Source organism: Haemorhous mexicanus, chromosome 6, assembly GCF_027477595.1.
Source record: "Haemorhous mexicanus isolate bHaeMex1 chromosome 6, bHaeMex1.pri, whole genome shotgun sequence".
Lineage (NCBI taxonomy): Eukaryota > Metazoa > Chordata > Aves > Passeriformes > Fringillidae > Haemorhous > Haemorhous mexicanus.
Window position 1 is genome coordinate 23538628 of NC_082346.1, and position 26048 is coordinate 23564675.

Below are 26048 nucleotides of genomic sequence, written 5' to 3' on the forward strand. Positions count from 1 at the left end.
ATTCAACACCATACACATGAACCTGTCAAAAAACAGTTCTGTCAGCTCAGCTGAGGAACTACAGAGCAACCACCATAGAAAACACAACTACAAATAGGAATAACACTGGCATTTGCTTCCTTGAGTGACTATCACAAGAGTATAGAGCAAAGCAAGATCAAGAATATAGTGCTTCCTTTCTTCCCTCAAATAATAATGTCAGGCAGCTTTGGAGTTCAAATCTAGCTAAACTCTCACACAGATATATACAGAGTACCTTGACAATAATGAGTTTGAAAATGTCACTTCTTGCCCTGACCTCAGCAGGCTTTTATTTGTCCTGCAGCCTAGATGTCTTTTCTTTTGCATGTGCTGAGGAGACATAGCCTCTGTTTCAATGGCTTTTCATGTGAAAAACTTTAATCTAGAGTACATTAAAATTTCTCTTCATTATAGCTCCCTTCCCAGTATCCCAGGCATACTGCCTGAATTTTTCTCACACAGTTGAAGAGCCCAGAAGTTTTGCAGTACTTCTAGCATTTCACCCATCTTAGTTCATGCAGTGAATATTGACACAATGGTGGTTTTATATTTTATACTTCATTGTTCTAAGTTTCTAAAGTAATGGTTTTGATCACGGTTGATGAGGATCAGCAAAGTTCTCCCACTCAAGATTCGCCTCAGCACTATGCACTCTGTGACCCAGTTTTGGCTCTATATCTGGGTTGGTCTGGTTTAACCACCCTGGTCAGTCTCCCATCTGCAGTATCTTCCACTGACCTGGTGGAGCACCTCTAATATTCTTTGGTGTTCCTACAATAACTCTATAAATGCACGGTTCAATACTCAGGTTTATTTTTTTCTTTGAAGCAAACCATTAAAAATGTTTTACCTTCTTATGCTGTGCACACAAAACAAAACCGTAGCTTCCATTCCATACTTGATCAAGATTTAGTCACGAGAACAGTAATGGAAAAAAAAAACAGAAAACACTTCCACAAAATTAAAATTTGCTCACCAATATTCATCTGAAACACTGTGATTCTGTTTTTAAAAGTTTGTCTTCATACTAAATTGCTCCCAGACCCTTTCTCTCTGGCAAAGCTGCTATGGTTCCATTAAAGCCAAACCCTATATGGTTGTAGGAGTTGTCAGGATGGGATTAAAAAAATGAGTGAAGTACTGAAGTGGCATATATGACAACCACTTCAAAGCCATAAATCCTACAAAAGTACCTCAGAGAATAATGATCAGTCAAGACTTTAATCATCGGCAAAAGCGAGTTGAGAGAATAAGGAGGGCCCTAAGGGTAATAGCTGTAAAATGAAAGTGTCCACCAAGTGCATTTTTTTCATTACAGACAATTGAGCCATTTCTCAACCTTGTTTATCTTTAGCTTTTCCTGTTAGACCAGAGGGAGAGTAAAGGATATTATGCCCAGCTTCTTCCAGTGAAGTAGAAAGAAAAATGGCAGAAATGCTTTAAGACAAATAGTGCTACTTTCACAGATCTGGTTATGTGCCCCTTCTGGGGGAAGGCCTTCAGGCTGAGTTCCAAACTGCAGCCCCTTGAGCATCCAGCATCTGGCTGAAATCCAGACTCAGTTCTAGGCCCAGGATAAACAGCATACTTTGGGTATCCTAGCATGAATTTCTGAGTACTGAGACACATAATCCCATTATTCACATTATCCTCAGCAATCCTATTGTCTCCTGAGCCTTTGTTGGATCCTTCATGCAGTCTTCTGTCTTAAATTGACCCAGTCCCCAAAGACCTGGGAGATGTGACTGACATGTAGATTTCTGTAATATGGATAATTTTGCCTCAATTTTGAAAATCTTACCACTCTTTATTTAGTACAAGGTGGAGATAAAAAAAATGAAAATGATAATCTGGAGATTTTACTTTTCACTGGGGCCTGAAATTTTATCTGAAATAACTGAGCAGCATTTGGTTTCCTCTTTATTTTTCCTGATAGTTTTTGCATCATAAATACCTTTGAAGTTTTTTTTCTAAATTATGCAAAAGTTAAACAGCTTAAATTACAATAGATACATCTTTAGCAAAATGATCAGAACCACAAATACAAGAAGAGTTTTTATAAACCAAGAGAGTAAAATTTTCATTTAACTTGCTTGACTATCAGTTTTTTTATTATAAATCGAATTATTATCTAGACGACAAATCCAACACCATTCAATTCATTTAAACTCTGCCCATTTATTGATTACAAACAGACCAAAACTGATCAACAATCTGGAAGTATATATTACCAACATTTTGCAGAATCTCAGAATGTTCTGAGTTGGAATGGCCCCACAAGGATCATTTGATGTGTTTCAGTTTAATAACAGCTGAAATGATCTGTATACAGCATACAGTCTATGGTTACACTGTAGCTGTGTTTCTCAGATGTTTCTTAATCCCATTTGCTTATTTTAGAGATGAAGAAACACCAAGTGCAGAGCAAAATTATATGATTACATCTGCCTAATATTCTTACTCAAGAAAAAAATGAATGCATTACAAACCCTTTCTGGATGAATACAGAACTTCTTTTAGTGTTTTAAGTGAATTGCAAAGCCAAATGCCAACATAAATTTAAGCTACTCATGTGACAGAAGAACTCAAACACAACAAATGACCGAAACATATCTAAAAAGTTATGATTAAAATAGACACCTAATTAAGCATCCCTGGTTAATGTAAAATAGCCTAGGAATAACCATAATTTTTTCAATCAATTTGGTGTTCTACTGATATGTGAAGTTGTTGAAATGTGCACACTTACATCAGATTCCAGGTTAAGTTAATTTTGCACACTTCTGTGAGTTAGGACACAAGGGGAGTTGCTACTCAATCTTAAAGGAACAGAAATCATTGTAGAAACTACTGTCCTATTGTCTATCAAACTTGACCAAAGCAACATAGTTCTCACTTGGAAAAATGTGGAATCTATTATTTTATCTTCCATTTTAGCCCAAATCAATCAAATAAAAAATTGGTGCTTTTTTCCCATTTAGGAACCATAATCTGATGTTGTACATGCCCGATAAGATGAGCTGGGTCACTTTCATCCATAAGGAAAGGATGAAGAAAGATAAAAGTTCTTGTATATACCAAATTTCTTAGGGACAAAAGAAGTCCACCTTAATTTGGTGGGTGGAAAAAACATCACAAACAAAAGATTAGTTATTAATAATGAACCAAAAAGCCAAATGGAAAATAGAGGCAAACTGGTCTAATTTCAACATTTATTTTTATTTCCTTCCCCCATATTTCAAAGCTTTTTAGTGTAAATTTACTTAAGCTACAGAATAGAAGATCATGCCTTTTAAAAAGCATGAAATTATAAGAATAGGATACTTGCATAACAAACCATTTCAATATTAATTTTTCCAGCAAAATAAATATTGATTGAAAAACCCATAAGGGCTAATTATATTCCTCTGTCTTCTGAAACTATTGTTCGCAATATTAGAAAATGTTCATTTACTGCTGTAACACACAGCAGTTAGATTTGCAGCAATGAAGGGTTTTAGTGGAGTTATAAACTTCTCAGCATCACAGAAAAATAAGACAGAAAGCAGAAAAAGCCAAACCAAAACATTAAGACAGCTTTTTAACCCCTACTTTCTAGTCTATCAATAAAGGGGTCACTGTGGGAAGCTCCTTCTCCTACCACTCAGTTGCATATCCCTATTATGCCCCTGCAAAGACTTCCATTTCTTAAGGTGTACTAAGCAACCAGTTTATAAGATTGCAGTCTATTAGAACATAGCCATGTGGCAAAACCTCACCTGCAGCAGGATAATTAAGTGAGTTGCTGAAAAAAAAAGCAAGGGAGCTGTAGGGCTCTTTTAAATTATAAACCAGCTATATTTGGTAAAAATGGCAGCTCACAAGCCCTCTACTTTTTAACATCCCATTAAAAAGTAGCCACTGGGCAATCATCTTTCTCAAAGAGTACTCTTTTCATCTTTAGAAAATCTAAAGAAATTAAATCTTCCAAGAAGAGAGAAAAACTGGTAATTTTTTTAAAAGCCTCAATTGTTTCATTGGCTCTCCACTTTTTTGCTCTCTTGCCTCGTACAACACTCAGAAAACTCAATTCTCTAAGTGACAAACTATTGCAGTTTATGAAATATTAGGTAAACAGCAACAGAAGTGTAAGAGCACTCAAAGTAATTTAGATGTAAGAAATAATTTGGGAAGGGCTTGACAAGTGGTTTTTCAGATGTGAGAATCTCAGCAAGAGAAACATTTCACAACCACCCTGGTTTTTGACATGTAATAGAAATCTTCAGGCATCACCCCTCTCTGATCATATTCTGCCATCTAGCAAGACTTCAGATATATCTAGGTCACACACAACACTTTGTCCACCCCCCATACACCTCGGCTGGCCCAACAACTGTAAATATTTTATCACAGAGCTGGCCTATTTCTTCAGGATATTTAGAATGGTAAGTAATCATTTGGCAGAAAACAACTTATAATAAACGTTTTTCCCCCTCACTCTAGCACTGTTGGCTGTTTCAGGGCAGAATATTGGATCGTCTTCCTGTCTCAGGGCCAAATGGAGAATTTCCTAATTTTAAAAGGTCTGTTTCCTCCCTGGTACTAAGCAAGCAATTGAAAACAATTGACAAATTCCTCTGGCTACCAAATATTCTCTTAGCAGTATTAATTTCCTTTTTCCACTCCCAGTATGTTTATCTTTGATTTCAAAGATTTACTTCCTGACAAATATTCAGTGTAAAGCACCTACTGCTGGTCCATCAGGTTGTTCACTTGGCTACGTGTCCCACTAGAGAGTTCAGCCTAGAGCAGTGCACTTGCAGCACATCATTCCCTTTTATGTGCCAGCCAGGGAAGTTGCAGGTAACCCTGCCATGGCAGAACACACAGGGACATGACACTGTAAACCAGAGTGTGGAGGGGAAGAGCACAAATCCAAACCCTCTCCTTTAGAAATTAGTCACAGAAAGAGCAAGACAAACACTTCAGTTTTGTGTATTCTCAAGAGGTTTGGAGTATGATTTTTAGCCAGTGATCCTTGTTACTGTGAGAATTGGCCTTTATGAGAGTAGGAAAAACACTCAGAGAACTCAGTGGAAACATTTAAGATAGAATTCACATGGCAGATGGAGGACTTCCTATAAATGACAAAGTGACCTTCAGATTATTCATATTATAATTCATATATAAGTTGCAGCAGCAAATTTTCTTCCAAGACATTGGTGTACAGATAATGTCTATTTAAGGAACAGTACAAAATTTCTATGCAACTGTTTACAAACCCAACACATTCCCTTGGGTCTCAGCTGATGGGTACACATTACACTAAGATGACGGATTTTCTTATTTCTCTAGTGCAAGGTGCCTATCAAACATTCAAGATGACAAGATCACAAGTCATTCCCTAAGCAGGGGAAAAAAGCCCACTGGGATATAAGAAAAAGCTCATCATTATGAGTGATGTTTTGTTCCTTATTTCTTGTTTATTTTCCTTTTTCTCTTCATGTCCAAAGAAAGCACCAGACACAAATGATGTAAGAAATTATGATCATGAACAAGCTGCATAAAATGAAATTTGAAAAAAGAGGTTTTTTCTCTCTTCCTTCATGAACTGGGTGATATTTTAGGCAAGATTAAAAAAATCCATAAGGTTATGTGCAAAATAAAGGAATAAAGCACGTTGCTGCTGTAACCAGAGGGTCACATCACTGTCTTGTAGCAACAAGAGACTGAAATGCTTGTCTCCCTCTACTGTCTCATCAGATAGATGACTAATGGGAATCTCAAGGGGGAATCATACCAAGCAGTACCCAAGGTAGAGCCTGTCTGTCACCTGAACAGGCATGAAAGCAGGCAGAATGACCCTTTCTGGTGTCCCAGACTTCTTTCACTGGCGGGGCAAAGCTGAGAGAAAACTGAGAAATCTCAATGTTGTGATACTCACAGGATAAAGATGAGCTCAGAAACAGACTTTCAGTTTCTACAACTGTTCACATAACTTGAAGCACAATATAACACAGAACCACCAAGAAATAGAAAATTTTTTGTCAACATGTCTATATAAGTGAGTTTTAAAGTAAAGAGAACATGAACCTGAGAGGAAAGAAAAATTCATTGTAATGTTGAGAAATTCATTGAGATGTTGCAAGAAATCCCTCCTACCCCTCTCCCTCCCAAGGCACCCTCTTCTCTCACCAGAAGGTTGTGTCAGTAAAAGCTGTGGAAGCTTTGAAACTATGGATGAGGCTCAAGTAAAGGCTCAAAAATGCTGCCTATACTTCCTCACAGCCTGGAATAGCTTTCTACAAGGAACTGAATTATTTGCATGGCTGCTAAGGCAATGCTTCCCTAACACACAAACATCCATAGAAGAGGAATTATTAGTCAGAGAAATATTTAGTCACTGAGTCTTAGGTTGTACTCCTAGTTTATAAACAAAACAGCCAACATGAAAGGCAGGTTCACTGCTTTGTATGAGATCAAATACAGATGCACAGAATTATTATAGCATATGTTTCATTTCTAACATCTGTATTCAGAGATTCTCCTAAACTCCTGAAGATGGCCTGTTTAGATAGAAAAAAAAAATTCCCCCCTCAAAGGAAAAAAAACATGATGTCACATTATTCACTAGATTACATATAGTCTAGATTGAATTTTCCTTTGTTGGTGATGCAAGGGAAAAAAGATTAAATAAAAAAGAACCTGTTAAAGGAAGAAAAACTTCTGTCAGTGCAAAAATCACTTGACAGATATGAATACAATTTTTACTGCTATCAGGATGGATGGGGTGGGAGGGAGAGAAGTGTATTTGGATTTTTTTGAGAGTTTTTAGGTTCTTTTTGGGGGGATGGGTGTTTATGTTGTTGGTTTGGGGTTTTTTTTAATTTCACTGCTGTTACTCAGAGAGACTGACAGTCTAATAAGATCTGCCTAGAACTGGATTGCAAGTTTACATTACCCAGCATGTGTTCTGTCATTATTACACTATATGGTAGGATAATGGTCTTAATACACAGTGCCAGAGGCAGAAGAGGCTTCTGAAAATCACTTAGGAATCAGCACTGCAGAAAATAATCTGATTTTTTTTTTTTTTTTTTACTATTACTACTTACGAAAACACAAATTCAAAATTAGTATTATACAATGAGAGAAGCTATAACCAGCAGCATCCTGATCCAGGAACATCTGGAAATGAGTCAGTGCAACAAGCTGCTGCCTCAAAAACACAGCATATCAGTCCCCTAAGAAGGCATTCAATTTAAAGAAAAAAAATGTCAAAGCTCATATCCATTATCAAGAGGTGGTGACATAATACTCCTCAGGCCTCAAAGTGAAGCCATTTTCACTTACGATGAGAAAGCTGTGAAATAAATTTCAGCACAAAAACTAGAATGGAATGAACGAAACCAGGACTTGATAAACCCAAAAATTACCTGAAACAAGGAGGAAAAAACGGACTCACTTGCTTTTAAGAAGGGAATTTGTTCTAACAGGGCCAGACTTTTAGAATACATGAGACAGTAATAAAAATTTTTATTTTGTTAAATATCTGATTTCTGCTAATGAAAAAAGTAGCATTGAAAAGAGAGGGACTATGGAGGATATTCCTACAAAACTATTTATCTTTGACTCTTTAACCAAAAGTCATAGTCAGCACCACAAAATCAAATGATTAAACACAGCACACATGTTTTAAGTATTGGTCACCTGAAATAAAAGAATGCATGTGTTCATTCAAAAAGTATATTGATGCCATAGTGGTGATGTGATTTTAGCTTTAGGGAAGACCAACAATTAGGCATTGATATGCCTAAGAACAGGAGAGGTCAAGCTCTCTTTACTCTAGCACCCCAAACTCTAAATGAGGGGGTAAGTACAGGAATAGGGGATACTGAAAGCATCCAGGTTTGGGGGTGCTCTCCTGCTCCTCAGGGCTCTCATGAACCCTCTCAGAGACAGAATATTAGGCCAGATTGCTCTGGCCCAGAGAGCATTTGTTATGATTCTTTTATAACTAGCTTTTACCTTCCTTTTAGGAAATTGCACAAAAGCCTCCCAGTCACAAGAAGAGAATATGTAACTTATGAGAAAGTTGCCTGGTTTCTGTGATACAGTGCAGCTTGTCTTGTCTGACTATTGACTTCAAGTTAATAAGGTGACTTCTGTAGGTCCTGTATTTCCCTTGTGCACTTCTGCATCAGAAACATTGGTGCTTACAGAAGAGGGAAGGGAGAAACAATTCCTCTAACCTTCCTCAGGTGTGCTGTAAATTTAATTTCAACAGCCTACCTACTAAGTCTACTTGAAGACCTAATGCAGCTGGAAGCTACTCAGTCACTGAGGAAGATAACAACATTGACCTCTCATCATAAAGTCTAGTGTAAGATTCATATCAAATTCCAGTCAAGACTTCAAAGATAAGGTTACATGTCATCCTAATGTTCAACCACAGTGTGAGTTTTCAGTACTGCATTTGATATTGCTTTTCATAAATTTCTTACCTTGATGTCATTAAACAGATCCACTTTGTTTGAATAGCTTACTCTGAGGAAAACATGAAATAAAGTTTACTAGCAAAATTACACAATTTGGTTTTATATTGGGCTCTGCCAGTAAGAACGTTCTTTGCTATTTCCTTTTCTGAAGTAATCACTGCTAGAAAACCTCAGACAGCAGCTCTCATTTAATTTCTAACATCCGGCTTGATCCCAGACATTATATTGTTTAAAGGGCACATACTGGAAATTACATGTAATTGATTATGGCTGACTGTAATCAAGTTAAATGTTTTGATAAAACCAAAGATGTCATCATTGTTCTGCACCAGATTCAGTGTTGCATTTTCCTCCCTCTAATATCAGAATAATAAAAACTAATCATTAGGGAGACAATACAACCAAAACTTCTGAGAAGGAAGCAACAGTCATAAATGTTGTTCAGAAGATGGAAAGATTTAGCATCTGTTGGCTCTGAAATTTAGATCCCTTCAAAACAAGCAAGCATGTGGAGGACTGAAATGCATTTAAATATGCCAAAGAAGTGGTGTGTGCAAGATGTGATGAATTACTGTGAATTAATGTTGCAATTTTCAAGGTAAGAGCTAATTATATCAGGAATGTATCATGGCATGCAAAATGCAGCACTGCTGCAACCCTTCCTAATTCATGTTTTGCCTGAACTATCTGCCTGTTCCTTTCCATTGGTAGTAAAGCAAAAAGGAAGTTTGAAAACTTTCGTTGGAAAAAAAAATGTTAAAAAGTAGCTATTTAGGTCTGGGTTCATTTGTTGGGTAAGAATGAAGGGTAAAGCCTACAAGGAATTAAAACTTTTCTAATACAAAAAAACCCCAAAAATCCACAGCTTCAGCCAAACATTCAATAAAGAATCAATATGGGTATGCTGATGCATGGCATTGAATTACTAATCACTGAAAACTTGCTATATGTGGCTCAAGGCTTTTGGATTCACAACATTAAACAACAGAACAGTTTCCCATAGTTTATCAAAGTAACACACACAACTTCTCTTGTTTAAGGCTGGATAGTGCAGGCACAGCACTAAGATTCTGGAAAGAGATAATGCACATTGTGTTACCATCTCACTTTCCTTAGATGCTGTTAGCTTCAGGGCTTCCTGAATCACTAATTCCTCTTAACAGTCAATCTGCTGTCACTGTACTGAAAGTGGTACTGCCATCAAATCAACCAGTTTTACTTCCACATATTATCATGTTCTCTCACTCAGTGCTATTGATCTGCTCCTTAGATTAGACACAACCCAGAGCAGAAACCAGTTCTGCCCTGCTCAAGTAGCATATGGCAGAGTTTGGTTAAGACTTCTGCCACCTCACAGTTGACAAATGCAGTTTTAGGAGTTTTTAGCTCAACTGCAACATAAACTCTTAAACAAGTATTAATTTCTGAAATCACAGTAAAAATATGAACGTAAAAATATGCAAAATTTTGGGGGAATGGGAATGAGAGACTGCACCACAGCAGAATTCAACTAAATTTGCCAATACAGAAACAAGTTCTGTGATTCCAGTGTACTACTATTACTCTAATAAAAATAAATCAGGAAAATTCCAAGTGCAGTAGAAATTGCAAGCGCCAGCAGATATAAGCAAATATGAGCAAACAAGGCCTCACTCTAATTCAAAAACCTCAGACCCAAGGTTCATATTCTGTACATTTCTTTCCAGCTAAGTATTCTGCTGAATGGCTTTATTCCTGAAAACATTTGCCAAGATTATGTTTGAACTCATTTAATTAAAGTTTGTAAAGTGCTTGATGATCTATCAGCAGAGTCATGCTACAGCAGTAAAGTATTATGTCAGACCCACAAAAATATGAACTTACCCATTCATCAACTGAACTAAGTTTCTCTCATTAACTGATTTGAATATGATCTAATTTCCCACAAGTATTATATTTTGCTTAGAAACCACAAAAGCAAACACTACTCCACCCTTTATCTACCACTAACTTAATACCAGCTGAGGAATCTCTCCTTTTGTACGTGAATTTAAAGATCTCTGTTGTTTTCATAGGCAAGTCAAAGTTCACCTTCAAAGGATTAAGACTTCATCCAAGCTTAAGACTCATTCTTTTATCTCAGCCAAGATAATTAATTTTCTTACTTCCATTTACAGAAAGAATTCGGTATGATAAATTCCCAAGCAATGCCCCTGCCAAAGCCAGAAATATTGAAAAATAATTGGAAAGATGGAGAATTTTTCTGAAACACAGTGTTATAATTTAGAGTTCAGCAGGCCTTTCTAAATGCATGCAGAAAATGTGACATGGCCTAAATTGACAGCATCAAAGGCTAACAGAAAGAGCTACTAGACTAAAAAGGAGCATGCAATTACACTCCGAAGATGGGCGGACTCAATTCTCTGGAATTACAGAGAATCTCAACTGCTACTAGATTGGTAAATACTAGGGAAGCCACATGCTGGGACTCTTCATCCCTCTGTCCATTTGGATTTGAACCTCATGGTATTTGAAGAGCATAGCCTGCTTAGGGAATAAGGAGGGTTGTTTTTTTCTTTTCTAACTTCTTAGAGTCTTTCAAAGAGCTGTGTTTACACCCCATAAATAAACCTGTCCTGTTACCCTGAATTTCTGCCTCATACAGGACTTCCTTAACCTCCTATTTCAAACCTAACATCTTTGTTGCTCAGCCCTCATTATCATATTCCTTGTCCCTTCTACCAATCTCTGTGACTGCACACACAAGTTTCATTTTCCTCTGATATTCTTGCTAGTAATTTCTCCTCCAATTTAACGAAGTCTACCTCTGTACTGTATTTAATGCCACCTCATTTCTGCACTTCACTTGATTACCTTCACATTTAATATAGGACTAAATATATAATAAACCATCTTCATGGCTATATAAACCATCCTTTGAAATTGTTTCTCAACAATGAGGCAAAAAGAAAAAAATGGATAATACTTTACAGAAGGAAAAGAAGAGAGACTGACTACAAAACAGAGCTACGAGAGACTGACTACAAAACAGAGCTACAATATAGATAGCTTTAAAAATCTATCAATGTCTGGATATTTTTAAGCTATTTGCACTAATTCAACATGAAATTTTGATAAGCATGAGAGGTACATAATGTTTTATAAACATATTTCTACCTGTCCTCTATGTGCACTAAAATTTTGTTCTCTCTTCTAGTCCTGAATATATGTAAAATATACTTTCAGCTCCAGATTTTCCCCTCTCCAACATTAATTATTCTATGATTCCGTGAAATACTATTATTTAAAAGTTCTTTAAGGGCCATATTTTACACAGTGAGCAATATTAAAAATAGTTGCTATTTGTCTTCATACCTAATGATTTAAACCCCCATCACATACATAATGTTTCATGGAATCATAGAATATCCTGAGTGGGAAGCAACCCAGCAGGATCATCGAGTCCAACCCCTGGTCCTGCACTGGACACCCTGAGTGTCACACCTGGAACCTGGCAGCATTGTCCAAACACTTCTTGAACTCTGTCAGGCTTGGTGCCATGACCTCTTCCCTGAGGAGCCTGTTTAGTGCCTGACCACCCTCTGGAAAAAACTCCTTTTCCTGATACCCAACCTAAACATCCCCTGACACAGCTTCAGGCCATTTCCTTGGGTCCTGTCACTGGTCACCAGAGAGAAGAGATCAGTGTCTGCCCCTTGTCTTCCCCTCAGGAGAAAGCTGTAACTGCAGTGAGGTCTCACCTCGGTCTCCTCTCCTCCAGGCTGAACAGACCAAGTGACCTCAGCTGCTCCTCAGACAGCTTCCCCCCAAGACCCTTTGCCATCCTCATGACCCTTCTCTAATCCCTTGATGTCTTTCTTATATTGTGGCACCCTGCAGACAACATTCAAGGTGAGGCTGCCCCAGCTCAGAGCAGAGGGGACAATCCCCTCCCTTTCCTGGCTGCTGATGCTGTCCCTGATGCCCCCAGGACAGGGCTGGCCCTCCTGGCTGCCAGGGCACTGCTGGCTCAAATCCAGCTTCCCACAGACCAGGACCACCTGAGCCCTTTCCACAGTGCTGGTCTCCAGTATCTCATTCCCCAGTCTACACACACAACCACATCTGAACTTAAATCATTTGTTTCATGCTCTTAAACAGTCACTAGGGAGATTTGAATACACCTGAGGTTTAGTTCTCAGCAGGCAAGGTGCTTTTTCAAAAAGGCTTACCTTCTTATAATTGGACACTTTATTATAAGACTCAATACAGATTTTTACCTTAAAATGAGAATCACACTCTCTGGGAACTGAGATCACATTTACACACCTGGATCAGCAAGTAATGGTATGATGACCAAGTTACTAATGTGAGCAGACCTTGTTCCAGAAAAGCAAGATAAACTTCACACATTTCAGAAAGAAGGAATTATAGCAAAGTTTCATTTCTCCACCTCTGTATACAATTTCTAATCTTCCACTGAAAGTGCAATCAGGATTTCTAATCCTTTTGTACACCCTTCAGCAATTCCATGATTTATTATAAACACCAAAGACCATTTATCTTAACCATCTTAACCAGTCAAAGGAAAAGTACAAAGGCTTCAATTTTTTTTGTTAGCATCTTGCAAAGTATTTTCCCCCTGAAGAAAACTGTAATTGTGTATTCACTTATTCACAATGATTTTTCACTTGGCAGGTGAAAAATGGTAGTGCCCATAAAACAAACATCCACAGAAAATCCAAGTTAAAAGCATAACCTACCAGGCAGACCAAAAGACACACAGTTCTTAAGGTAGTGCTGAACTGGCATGCAGGAGGTCATCTGTGTGCCCTTAAGTAGCCACCTAATTCTCACATAAGAACGTGAGAGTTAACACATTCCTTTCAATAGGCAAATTACATTAGAACATAGTTAGGCAGACTCATTTGAACAAACACTTCATTGTCAAGAAAGTTTTATATCATTGATAAAGTTTTATACATTTTTGAAGCACCTCTTGCATGTGGCATAAAAATATAGACTCCATTCATAATCTTTAATAAAAGTGCAACTTTACAGGACTCCAGCATAGTCATTCAAAAATGAATTTCAGTCTCAGATCCAAAAATAAAAATGTACTTTCATTTTTTCATTATTACAACTTTTACATCTTTTCACGGGACCAGCATGACCTTACCTTACAGAATAAGAGTGAGAAAACTGATAAGTTTTCTATTAATTTATATTTAAAAATTTTTTAAAGGAAGGACCTTCTCAAAATCATATTCAGTTTCTCCTAAAACCTTGAATTTCTGTTATGATTATCCTCTCACCTTTCTTCCAGGTCAGACAAAAAAAAGCAAAATACACAATAACATCACGGAAGTATATTGCATTCTTGTCCACATTCTGACAGGAGTTGTGGTTACTACTTTCATTCAAAGAGAAGTACCATGGTATCCACTCAGAACTACCTTAGCATTTTCCTGGTTTTCAGAGATCAGATTCCCCTGAAGGTTGAAGCTAAGTATCAAGTGATGATCAACAGATTTACCATTCAATTTTTTTGTATGTTGTTTTCCTGAGCACAGGTGATTAGAGATTCACTGAATTATTGACTGCTTTGTTAAATCTTTCAGATTCAGTCTTTTTTAGCATTATTGATCCAAGGCTGAGAATAGTACATACACCTTGGCAACATGGCCAAAAATAGGGACTACAGGCTACTGAGCACAAAATGAACAGCTACTGCCTGAACTGCTTCTCGTGGTGAACTGATACAAGATTTCACCATGAGGATAACTGATGTCTCCAAGTGGATCTGAAAATAACACTATTTCCAATTTCCTAAAGTTTATCTTACATGCACAGAAGCTCTGCCTTTCCAGAGGAATAGAGACACTATGCATATGGAGTGGGTAACAGTTGTTGCTACCAAGTGCAAGAAATATTGAACCAAAAATATGAAGAGTAACTACTAAACTCTAATTCATTACATTTTTAATGGATGCAAGAACTCTGAAGACAGCAAAACAATAATTACTAACAATACATTTGAAACATGCTAATCAACTACAGATGTACACAAAAAGGGAAAAACAGTCCTCTCTCATCTCTTGAGGGCTATCAAGGAAACAAAATGTATATATTCAATTGTAACAGATGTCAGACCTGTTGAATATATCAATTTTCATCCCTGAACAGATACTTTTAACAGCCCAGTGGGAGTGTACACATTTCAATAGATATCCACATGTTCCAAAACTAAGAACATTTTTTATTTGTAAGAGGACCACTACATTAGAAAAATTATTACAAGAAAATACTCATGGGAGAAGTCAAGCTTTCCTCTGTAATTAAACTTTATTTGAAACTGAAACAAAAGACTTCTTTAAAGAAACACTTGTAAAGCTTTCAAAATAGTTTTCACTCCTAACAGCCATGCAAGATTTAGAAAACATTTATAATATTTGACTTTGTTCAAAAGTAGAGAACATTTATTGGTTCTTCATTTCCAGACCGAAAAAAAAAAAAAAAATTCTGTGTCATAAGACAAACAAAAGCAGAAACAATCTCCATGTTAGAAATGGTTTGGGCTTTTGCTCTCACTCACACAATTTGCCATATTATCATCTTTCTTCCATTAAGCTGTCCACAAAGAATGTTTTAAAGAAAAAGTAAAAATTATTCTTTGTCTAGAACGAGGTTGACAGGAAAAAACAGTGATGTAATACATCAAATTTATCTTTGTACTACACAGAGGTTTTCATGAACCTTTTCTCAAAAAGATATTATTTGTAAGAATACTCTTTCTATAAACTCACAAATGTTTGTGTGCAGCATGCAAATTCATAAAATTCTCAAACAGTTCTCAAATCACAAATTCTTTTTCCTAAATTTATCACTAATTCTCAACTTGTTTTGGAGAGGTAAAAAGTATTTCTGGAATTTCTGATTTTCTTCCCCACTATTTTCAGCCCAAAAATATTTGAAAATGTGTTCAAAAGCCAGACTTTAAAATTCTTTTTATGGATAAACTAACTTGCTGCTCAAGGGAAAACTGACAGAGGAACAATCAAATGAAACAGATGAAAAGAAAGCTCCAACCCAGTGCGACAAACGTAGAGAAGATCTTTTTCAAACTTATGGATAAAATGTTAAAAAGTAAAAAAGATTAATCTAAAGGAGAAAAAGCAAGCACAATCTCAGTCTCAGTACTTGAACTTCAGTCAGAAGTGAGAGACAGTAAAATGCCAAAACATAACAAAAGAGAAAGCACTTGCTATTAGCAAGCACTAGTTACCATTTCACATCTGAAGACCTCATCAGGGAATCAGAAATGCTTTAAATGAGCAATGAATGGAAGAAGAAAGATTTGTGGATGCCTCTGCTTGTGTCATGATCTAGTTAAGAAGAAATATGAAAAATGTGATACCAAGGACTTCTGTTCTAATTTCCTGCTAAGGTCTAGCCAAATTGAATAAACTTTTTTTTTATTCACACTGTGAAGTCAGAAAAAAAAACTTTAACAAAGAAACAAAGGAAAAGCAGTGAGAGACAAAATAATTTCTCATTAGCAGATGAAAATGCAATTTAAAAAATTAACATTACAAAACAAGAATTATTCATATATTAAAATTCTCAAGGAGAACAAAGAAAATGCTTAAAATCAAGTATTTTGTGTTTAAACAGGCTCAACATCAGCACAAAATTGGAACAAAAATGTGAATTGTGAAATTATATTTCAAGAAAGCATATCTGATATGGAGACCTACCCGGATAGGTAATAAGGATTAGATTCAATTTGGTCATGATATAGAAAGAAAAAAAATCCTCTGACACACAGTGCAATACTGCAAGTCCTTTCTGGATTCATCTGTCCCCTTTGAAAATCTCACCCTAAATCTCCCTTCCCTGCTAAGTGACACTTCATTATTTTGATTTCAGCAATATGTACATGCATAGAAGTACCCCATGGGTACATACATGAGAAATCATGGGTTAGATATACCCAGCTGCCATCCCAAACAATACTTTTCAAGGACTAGACAAATATCCAGATACCTCCATCATTTACTCAATTGAAAATTTGAAATTTGGCAACTCAAGTGAAATGCAGCAGGCAGAGAAACAGTAATAAACAAAGGTTATGTTACTATCCCTACTCCAACAAGTGAAAAGCAAACTTTCAGAGTAAAAAATGACAAAAAATATTCACTGAATTTAAAATTTGTATATAGAATTCAAACAGAATTTCCTTTCATGAGACAAATACTAACCTACAGAATCTAGAAGAGATCCTACAGGAGCCAAGACCTAATATACATCCTTTAAAAACTGTAAGAGCCTGAAGTTGAAGAGCAAAACTTCTCTTATAAGTAACCATCTACTCCCACATGGGCAACACAATTACTGTAAGCAAGAACAATATGTTATCAGTTTCCACTGCAATTTAAAGTAAGTGTAAGAATTTTTTAAGAAAAATATCACCTCACATAAAAAAAATATTTTGGAAAATGAACTGCACTGTAAAAAGAGACAGTGTGCAAATGAAAGACTAGTGAGGAGTTTGGGATCTAACTTAAAATTTCTTGCAGCTGAAATAAATTTTAAAAGCCTGTTAGTAGACAATTTTTTTCTGAATCTGAAGGAACAATAAAGAACAGAAAATGACAGAAGAAGAATAAGGATTTTAAAGATATACTGGAAAATTTCTTTTCGTATTCTACTCTCTCCTTCCAGCCACACAAAAAAAGAACTAACCATTTCAGCAGAAGAAACTTAAGCAAATCAAGATTTTTTCTCACAAACTTTAGAAACACTCAAAAGATGGCAGTTTCAGTGAATCTTCTTGACTGCTTCTCTAGCTACAAAAGGGAAGAAATTTCTCTGAAAATAAAGGCAAACTTCTGTTTTGACAGAGGACTATATACGAAAAATACATCCTTCTCAAACCTCAAAATCAAAATTCAGTTATAAAATTTTCCTAAAATTTACACATTTTTTCCCCCCCAGACAAAAGTTCTATAATTAGCATTTTAAATGGGTCCCTTTGGTTTATTGCAAAGCACATCAGACCTTTGGTGATATAGTGCCCATACACACACATCCCTTGAGAGCTCACCTGGTCTTTCTAAACATAATTCTAAGCCTCAAGAACACCAAAAATGGCTTTAAATTTAAACCAATCTGACTGATGCAGAAATATATGATAAAAGCTTGAAGTAAATGTCAGACATCAGAATTTATTCCTCTCAGGAATTAAAAAAAAAAAAAAATCTGAATTGGTTTTAACATGTCCTATTTTATTTTAAATATTTAGCTTCATTTAATGTTAATGCCATTCAATACTGATTCAACTGCTATTAATTACAGAAAAGCAAGAGAAAAGCTAACCTTCCACTAGTCACAGACATGAGCAGTGCAACACAGATGCATGTACCACTTTTCTTATCAAGATATGACTCTCTTTACAGCAGCCTTTTCTTACAGTGGTGTACAAAGACCATTAGCCAGAATGCAAGAATGACTCAATCTTTTTTTTTAAAAGAACCATGTTCCAACATACATTTATCCAAATGTGCAGATGCAGAAATGCACACATGTATGAATTCAAACACATAGTGAGAATCCTTCTGTTCTTCAGAACAGCATTTTTACATATGAATGGGGAAAAAAACCATTTAAAAAGAACATATTTTCCATATATTTGGGAAGAAATGCAAAAAGAAGAACTCAGTAAGCATCAAAACAAAAGCCATGATTAAAATGCAGATATCTACAATCCCACAGCAGTCCAATATATTAATTTGTCAATGCTGCTCTGACTTCTGAGGTTTTTTTGTTTCCCAATAGCCTTAGGTTATGCCATGCACCTGTGCAACAGATGGCAAAGCCGTGGGCCACTGCCTTAAAGACCCAGCAGAGGGAACTGCAGCCTTCTCCAGACATCTGTATGACAACCAAGGGAATTTCCACCAAAAACCTAGGAACCAATTGTCTAAGTCCCTGAAAAGGGGCATTTTTAGTATGTTTTCAGTGGAAGATGATGGAAAAATTCTAGATTCACTGATCATATTAGAAAACAAATTGGGCTACTTTAACAGTGAAGCATTTTCTGTGACAACTTTGGCAAGAGTAATTTCCCCAGGGAAAACAATTAGAAGCAAGTGATACAAGATGAACAAGGGCAGGTCCAGATCACACAAGAGGTAAGGAAAGAATCTAGTAAAGAAACACTGTAAATCTTATACTGGCCTCAACCCACCTTTTAACAAACTTCTACTGATTTGAATTTTCTTATAGTTCATGAAACTTGGAATTATTCTGATTCATTTAGAAAAGAAAGCAGAAATTTATAAATAATTTTTCATTTTTATAATGCTAGCCACAGAACAGACCTACTCTTTAGTGGGTCTCACCTGTCAAAGTAGCCATATTTCAGCAACACCTCAATCCAAGCCTGGTATGATGCCAGATGGTGATTCTGTAGCACAATTTGTGTCAAAGTGAAAAAATTCTTACAGGCTGACAACTTTGTGCTTCTATACTTATATCAGGTGAAAAGGCAGAACAATGAAAAGCTGTTCAAAGAGCAAGACACACAGACAGGGGTTTGCTTGCATATGGCATTTACCAGGAGATCTCCCAATAAAATGTAATAAACCCAACATACCCATTTTTTATTTCTACAACTTGTGAGGTTAAAAGATTGCTTACTTCTTTGCATCTTCTAGCACCTTCAAAGGATCAGTGCCTGTGGGAACCCAGACCTCTTCTGACAAGAATACAGCAGTCCTATCAGAAAGCCAAAATCCATCATACTGAACATTTTATACCAATGCTTTGTAGCACAAAAAATAAACATTTATCCCAAAACTCCACCGACTGTTTCTCATTAGAACAACAAAATTTTTGCCTATCTTAATTTTCTTTCATATGTTTCTTCTCTCTATGTTTACTGTTCTATATCATATGAAATTTTGTGAAAAAGGCCAGATGAAAAGAAATTGCAATAGTAGAAAAAGGAGCAAACACACCAGAAAAATCTCTCTATTTTTTAAAATTTCCTTTTCGTTAAGAGAAAATCTTTGGAAAATTGGAGGAAAACGAAATTCAGTTCATATTTTGTAGCTTAAAATACTATTTCTATAAGCATTACTGCAGGCCATAGCAACAAGGTAAACCAATTCTTACTTTTCTGTAGCACCAGTAGAGAACTAAACAAGGGTCAGAAACTTTACAATGATTATCTTTAAGATTTAATACTCAAAAGAAGACTTACCTTTTCCTCAATGTTGCCTACAATTAGAGACAGAACGCCAGACAAAGCTTATAACATTATTAATGACTAAATAGCTGAAATCAGTTACACAGAACTCCAAAATGGTCTGTAAAAAAGAAACTTCAAATTAATTGTCCAGTATGTCAAATCATTTTGGTAGAATGTCTCAGGATTCATGATTTTGCACAATAACGTGATAACACCCAGGCAAGGTGGAAAAAGAAACTGAAAGAAAGTATACAAAGAAGCTTCTTTTATATCATACATTGATATATAATTGATATCAGACATTGTCTGATACAGAAAAAATGGCATACTGCACAATTGAGCACAGAAAAGAGATAGATTTTCTCCTAAGATCAGTATTTCCTCACATAATCAGATGCTCTCAGGTCCCCGAAACTGAGCACCAGTAAGGTTTTTCTTTATTATTTCCACAAATAATTATCTAATTATGAAGTAACTTTACCTGCATTCTAGAAATACAGCATTTTGACATCACCTTCAAAACGAAACATTCTGCAGAAATGTACCATCTATATCCCATATCAAACTTATACTGCCTACAGTCAAATAAATGTGGTATTAAAAAGCAATCTGCTTAGTGACTCAACAAGCTGGGGGAAGGTGAAGTTATCTGAGTCACAGAAAAGATTCAACACTGTGCAGGCAGGTTTTGTTTTATTAACTAGAACTGTGTAGGATTTAATGATCTGAATGAACCCTCTCATTATGAAATGAACTCAAAATCTTCCTAAAGCGACAACATACACACATCTGTCAAATATAAGCAGGAGAGTACATGTACTGCCCATATGCACATGGTGCCTGTATTCTGACAAGTAACAAAAAATCCAAAAGCTACATACATGGATGCATGGGGTAGAGGATCCAGTTGTGTACTCGTTCTTGCTTCAGATACATCAGCCACTCTGAGTAGAGTTGTGTCAATATCAGCAATTTTGGTAAATAAATTGGCATGAAAAATGTTCCAGGAAATATATAATTTGCTACTACTTCTACTTATTGTATTACAATAGCTATAAGCATATAGACAGATACACACTATAGGTTTTTCTGATGGTATCATTTTCTTTCTTAGTGTAGAGAGATGATCGAAGTCACACAAAATCACAGCACTCATTAGCATTTTGTGGTGGTAAGTTTTTTAAATTATGTGCATGGAACAAGTAACAGCAGTGAAAGCATTTTTCCTATCTGAGTAAAAAAATGTAATGTGAGTATGCACCCATCTTTCTTCAGGGAAAAAGTTACTATTTATGTTGGAGAAGTATAGCAGCCTAGCAGATCTTTTGCACCTCAGAGAAAGAGAACCACATTGTAAGAAAATTTTCACTGAAGCTTCTCTGGAGGATGAATAAACCAGTTCTTTGTGCTCCACGGGTAGCCTGTTAATCACCTGTTGCTGGATCAGCTCTGATGGATGCCTCTGGAGAGCACACTCCCAAGCATGGATGGCACTATAAAATGTGCTATAGCATTGCTTGTGGGTTGCTCCAAGGCACATTTTCAACACTCAAAATCCCAACTATTTCTTTTGATGAGACTGGTTTACAATAAATGAAATAGAAAAACAATAAAGGCAGGACAAATGATGAATGAGAACAATTATTGCTAAGCAAAAAATGATGACTCAGATTAGCTTGTTGATGAATGACAAAAGCTTGATAACTGAACTCATTGTGTCTTCACTTTGTTCCGAGGATTTGTAGCAGTTATGGGGCTGTTCAGCACAAATCAATTTGTTAGGAAATGAACTTTAATTATTTGTTTAAAATCAATGCAACTTCAAAGCTGATTCTAACAGCTTTCCAGTATGCTAGTGAGAAAAAATTAAAATCTCTATACTGCTAATAGGTCTACTAACTCCCAAATCACAAATATAAAGAGACCTTAATAAGTATGCATTTCTTGACATCCCCAAACAACTTCTGTGTGACACATAGGGATATGCAAGAGAATTACACAAGCATCCACAAACACAAGGTATCATTAATAGAAACAATACATTGTCAAGTCCAGGATCAAGTATAAATTGTCAAAGCCCATTATCTGCCAATAAAAGGGCTCAATCAGAAAAATTTGCAGAAGCAGACCTTAAAAGTGTAACTTCAGCAGGTCAACTAAGACACAAGGTAAAATCTGTTTCAAAAAGTATCAGTAACCCACTAAAAATATCCCTTGAAAACAGTGAGACTTACAACAGGCCCTAAGAGGAAGTTGTAGCCCCTACAAAACCAGACCAAATAATGAAACAGCATGCCATAAAATATTTTTGTTTTTTTTTTTTCCAGCCAGTTTACATCTCTTAGCCAAGGAGGCTCTTAAAACCCATTTTGAAAAACTGTTATATTTCTGTACTCTGTATCCAGCTATACCCACCAATATTATGTCCTACATAACATTCATCTTTCACTTTGTGCTCTGTTTCACCTAAAAACTCCTACTTGTAATAATGCTAAGCCTCATCTCTGAAGTAATACTTAACTTGCTAAAGAACAGCAGCTTTGGAAATGAGTAGTAGCAAAAAAGTAGAGCTGAAGCATAAAAGACTAAGGATCTTTTTCATGTGCTTCTTGGCACCAATGAAAAATTAATACATAGTTCTCTTCCTGGGAATATGAATAATCAAAGTTAAAGGACAGAAAATCTTCACCAAATCATCCTCTCAATTTAACCTCTGTTTAAGTTTGCAATGGAAGTAAGTTTGCTGAAAAAAACCCCATTCTCCAAACTACTAGTGTTTTCAAGAAGCCTCTGCTCATCACACTGAAGAAAAAAAAAAGACATTGCGAAGAAACTAGTAAAAATCTTTTTTTTACCTTCCTTTAATTTCCAATAACAATAACCTCTTCATTACAAAATCTTTTCTAGATATCAACTGAAAAATATCCCTCTTCTTCTCCCATCCCGCCTCTGTCATGTTCTCCATCTCATAATGCAGTTATTCTATATGATTCATAGCTATTCTGTGATTATTTTAAGATCTATGAAAACTGAGTTGTACTGAGAAGCAGTCCACTTAAGAGATCTGTTTTTTGCTGTCTACTATTTCCTGTGTCATTTTGTCTTTCACAGAATTAGGACTGCACCATTAGATCATTAATATGTAAGTAGATTTGCAATACCTCTATCCATGCAAAATAATTACTCTTTTTATATCACTCCTTTCCCTGCACATATAGAGGAAAATGCATGTTGAAAGATTTAGAGCTGTCAGATATCATTGGTTTTTTTACTCTGTTGAATTTTGCTTACAAGTCTCCTGCTCTGTCACAGATTGGTAGATAAGCACGTAACGGATCAATGGGCAAGAAGTTTGTACCTAAGAAACTTTAAAAAACAGTACTTTAAAAGTATTCATCAAATTTTATGCTACCCTAGAGAAGAATTTCACAGGGTTTGGATACTTTGCCACCTGTTCATTTATGCATTATTTCAAAGGGAAAATCAAAAATAATCTACATGACCAATTTTGTGATTTGAGGTCTGTAGGTCATTTATCTCTGAAGATTTAAGATACTTTGGCTATAGTAACTACCACATTTTTATTATCAAATGCATAATATAAGGAAACTTTATTTTCAATATAAACTTTCAAGTACTAAGGACCAACTGATTTCACAGGAGCCACTAGTGAGTGACCAAAATCTTATTACTTTTTAGAATAATTATAGTAACAGCAACAAATCAAGTAATAGTCTGGTACACCAACTATCTGCTCAGGATTTTGTGAGGACATTACTATGTATTTTTCAGGATTTTACCTGCCCATTTATTTACTTCATTTATAATCTGATTTTTGGACATTTTATTTTTGCTATAGGCATTATTCAGAGAAGTGTAAAAAAAGAAAAGAAGTGATAAATATATTCTTTTTTGTCTACTCTTTGATATTATGTTCTTTCACTCTTGCTTCATGAGTTACAAAAGTACCTTTTTTGAAGGCAATAAATGAAACATCTACTATTTGAAAAAGCTTCCTGAAAAAGGACACTGCTTGTGAGTATTCAAATAGTATAGATAGTCCAGCACATATTGATTCTGACTTTATGATTAATGGGAGCTCTGAAACCTAATTGCAATAGTTAGTGAACAGTAGGATGATATTATTCTCCCAGAAGCTGCCACCATTTGTGGGTCATGATTCTAACAGGAAAAGGTTTGGGCAGCATGAAATATTACACATTTGTTGATACCTTTTAGTTCATCAAACCACTATGAATAAGACAGGTAGAAGTGACACTTATTTAGTAACCACTACAACCTGAAATAAAGTTACTGACCAAAGAGAAAATATAGACTTGGGAGAAAAATACTTTAGCTTTCTGTCCTAGCTCTCTAGGACCAAGTATTCTTTAGATAAAAGGGCTTGAAGAAAGATAGGAACACTACAAGAGTAATTCCAGCACTAATATTTTTGATCTGCCTATAGGAAATTAAAATAAAGGAGTCATAAACCAAGGATTCCATCTTTACCTGATCAGCACAGCAGCAGTTAAGATGCCTCACTTTGCTCTGTTTCAAACTTTAGTTCCAGAAATTAAGTGGCAGTCTAAAATATAGTAAAGACAGAGAAATCTAATTACTTGGGAAGAGAGGAAGACATTAAGTAAAAGCATTTGGAATTCCAAATACTTAATCAAGGAATTATTTGTGACTTTCAGGACTGCTGTAAAATGGTGGGAATTTGTAATTCTAACCAGTTTGACAATTAGCTCGCCTTTCTGGAAGCGTGCTTTTTTATCTGAATGTCAGGACCTTGCTTAGTGACTATGGACACTGAGCTAAGCCTGCTATTCTGGAGAAGGTAGCCACCAAAAAATCACAATGGAAATTGTTTCCTTAGTTGGTGTCTTAGTATGCTAAGAAGTATGCCAAATAACCAGTCTTTCCTACAGGCTCTAGAAATAACCTAGGCTATTCAGAGTTCAATCATGCTGCCCAGAAACTGAAATTCAGACATGACTAGATGTGGTTAAATTCAGAGCTAAATCGGCTCAAAAAATCAAAGATTATATAGAAATAAATTCTGGAAGTCAACTGGCAATCAAGGTAAAATGAAAGGGCGTGCAGGCAGTTCCATTTAATGGAGAGAATGAAGAGTCATCTTGTTCAATCGTGTTTCTGTTTTTCTTTTATCTTAGGAGTCTTAACCTAGAAGATGACTAAACAACTCATTATATTTTCACTTTATTATTATAGCCTGACATCTCTGACCATTAAAAAACATTTATCATTATGAATTGTGAAATGATGCAAAATGAAGCAATGATCCATTTCCAACGTGATAACCAGAACAGCTGGGAGAAGAAATGACGATCAGACTGCTGTTCAAATGCCTGAGTCTTTCATGCTCAAAGAAGAATGTTATTCCCTCTAACTGGGCTTCCCATTATTCTCTTTGGGTAGTTAGGGATAAGCACTCAACAGTGCACTGGATTCGCTTATAAAATGTAAAGCAGCCAAAATATGAAGTTGCTACTTAGCCCTACTCTTCATCGCACATTCTGTTACCTCCCTGCTTTTCTTTGAGAAACAGGACAAAAGCAAAAGTACAGGTTTTTCAGAGCTTTGATACTTAAGCTTATTTATAAAATTGAAATGTGTGTCAGAGTTCATACATCCAAATGGAGAAAAGCAAAGGAAGTTCCCTTCTTCAGAGAAAGAAATGTGTTCAAAGATACATTCAAATTCTGACACACCTCCCAGCACTGAAAGCACTGTGGAGAAACTGTGCATTCTCTATATTGATATTCAATGTGAGCTTTCCTACGTACTATATTGCTTTTTAATGTGAGCTTTCCCTCATCCTCACCTATCTTTACTTTCTTCTTCTGCCCTCCCAAATCAGTAACCAGATCCATATAAAAAAAATATAATAATTGTTATATAATTATTTTAACTAGGTAGGCTTTTTTAAATCAAACACCCTAGATATATTTTAATGGACAATGAGAACAAACTGAAATAATTATTCACTTTCCATTCTTCTTATGTGTGTACAAGAGTAGGTTATTTTCCCCACATTCATTCTAATTCTAATTAAGTCCTCTCAAAATCCCTGATTCCTAATCATTCATTCAATTTTCAAGCTTTCTAAGCAGAACACTTAACTCAAGTGACACCCATGTGTCTCAGTTGCTTTAATTTTTACTGGTTTTTGACACAAGCAGTACTGGATTATAAATGTATAAAGCTACATAAAGGCATAGAACATCGTATTTCTGTTTTTTGCATATTTTATCTGCATTTCATTTAAAGCTATGGAACATTAACATCTA